The sequence below is a fragment of the Cornus florida genome, unplaced genomic scaffold, assembly GCF_030987335.1.
Source record: "Cornus florida cultivar Cherokee Brave unplaced genomic scaffold, ASM3098733v1 CherokeeBrave_3.0.0_Hap2_scaffold_134, whole genome shotgun sequence".
Lineage (NCBI taxonomy): Eukaryota > Viridiplantae > Streptophyta > Magnoliopsida > Cornales > Cornaceae > Cornus > Cornus florida.
In genome coordinates this window covers 50,001-52,500 of record NW_026775621.1, presented here as the reverse complement: position 1 = coordinate 52,500, position 2,500 = coordinate 50,001, and positions in this window count along the sequence as shown.

Below are 2,500 nucleotides of genomic sequence, written 5' to 3'. Positions count from 1 at the left end.
AATTTACAAACCCAAACTCCAAACTTCATTTTTTAGCACACAATGCCCACGTGCACGCGGGGGTGCTTAAGCGTGCGGGCGAGGAGTCATAATGGGCAAAATTAACTCGGGGGACCTCCAAATCGAAATCCGTCTCGAGCAAAGCACTTCTTAGGCTTCTAGGAAGCTCCCATAAAATTTCCAAACCCAAACTCCAAACTTCATTTTTTAGCATACAATGCCCCCGTGCACGCGGGGGTGCTTGAGCGTGCGGGGGAGGAGTCATAATGGGCAAAACTAACTCGGGGGACCTCCAAATCGAAATCCGTCTCGAGCAAAACACTTCTTAGGCTTCTAGGAAGCTCCCATAAAATTTCCGAACCCAAACTCCAAACTTCATTTTTTAGCATACGATGCCCACGTGCACGCCGGGGTGCTTGAGCGTGCGGGCGAGGAGTCATAATGGGCAAAAACTAACTCGTGGGATCTCCAAATCAAAATCCGTCTCGAGCAAAGCATTTCTTAGGCTTCTAGGAAGCTCCCATAAAATTTCCGAACCCAAACTCCAAACTTCATTTTTTAGCATACGATGCCCACGTGCACGCCGGGGTGCACGAGCGTGCGGGCGAGGAGTCGTAATGGGCAAAATTAACTCGGGGGACCTCCAAATCGAAATCCGTCTCGAGCAAAGCATTTCTTAGGCTTCTAGGAAGTTCCCGTAAAATTTTCAAACCCAAACTCCAAACTTCATTTTTTAGCATACGATGCCCACGTGCGCGCCGGTGTGCACGTCGGGGTGCTTGAGCGTGCGCGCGAGGAGCCGTAATTGGCAAAATTAACACGGCGGAAATCTAAATCGAAATCCGTCTCGAGCAAAGCACTTCTTAGTCTTCTAGGAAGCTCCCATAAAATTTTCAAACCCAAACTCCAAACTTCATTTTTTAGCATACGATGCCCACGTGCACGCCGGTGTGCACGAGCATGCGGGCGAGGAGTCGTAATGGGCAAAATTAACTCGGGGGACCTCCAAATCGAAATCCGTCTCGAGCAAAGCATTTCTTAGGCTTCTAGGAAGTTCCCGTAAAATTTTCAAACCCAAACTCCAAACTTCATTTTTTAGCATACGATGCCCACGTGCGCGCCGGTGTGCACGTCGGGGTGCTTGAGCGTGCGCGCGAGGAGCCGTAATTGGCAAAATTAACACGGCGGAAATCTAAATCGAAATCCGTCTCGAGCAAAGCATTTCTTAGGCTTCTAGGAAGCTCCCATAAGATTTCTGAACCCAAACTCCAAACTTCATTTTTTAGCATACGATGCCCACGTGCACGCCGGTGTGCACGAGCATGCGGGCGAGGAGTCATAAAGGGCAAACTTAACTCGGGGGACCTCCAAATCGAAATCCGTCTCGAGCAAAGCATTTCTTAGGCTTCTAGGAAGCTCCCATAAAATTTTCAAACCCAAACTCCAAACTTCAATTTTAGCATACCATGCCCACGTGCACGTCGGGGTGCACGAGCGTGCGGGCGAGGAGTCATAATGGGTAAAATTAACCCGGGGGACCTCCAAATCGAAATCCGTCTCGAGCAAAGCACTTCTTAGTCTTCTAGGAAGCTCCCATAAAATTTTCAAACCCAAACTCCAAACTTCATTTTTTAGCATACGATGCCCACGTGCACGTCGGGGTGCACGAGCGTGCGGGCGAGGAGTCATAATGGGCAAAATTAACTCGGGGGACCTCCAAATCGAAATCCGTCTCGAGCAAAGCATTTCTTAGTCTTCTAGGAAGCTCCCATAAAATTTTCAAACCCAAACTCCAAACTTCATTTTTTAGCATACGATGCCCACGTGCACGTCGGGGTGCACGAGCGTGCGGACGAGGAGTCATAATGGGCAAAATTAACTCGGGGGACCTCCAAATCGAAATTCGTCTCGAGCAAAGCATTTCTTAGGCTTCTAGGAAGCTCGCATAAAATTTTCAAACCCAAACTCCAAACTTCATTTTTTAGCATACGATGACCACGTGCACGCCGGGGTGCTTGAGCGTGCGGGCGAGGAGTCATAATGGGCCAAAACTAACTCGTGGGACCTCCAAATCAAAATCCGTCTCGAGCAAAGCATTTCTTAGGCTTCTAGGAAGCTCCCATAAAATTTCCGAACCCAAACTCCACACTTCATTTTTTAGCATACGATGCCCACGTGCACGCCGGGGTGCACGAGCGTGCGGGCGAGGAGTCGTAATGGGCAAAATTAACTCGGGGGACCTCCAAATCGAAATCCGTCTCGAGCAAAGCATTTCTTAGGCTTCTAGGAAGTTCCCGTAAAATTTTCAAACCCAAACTCCAAACTTCATTTTTTAGCATACGATGCCCACGTGCGCGCCGGTGTGCACGTCGGGGTGCTTGAGCGTGCGCGCGAGGAGCCGTAATTGGCAAAATTAACACGGCGGACCTCCAAATCGAAATCCGTCTCGAGCAAAGCACTTCTTAGTCTTCTAGGAAGCTCCCATAAAATTTTCAAACCC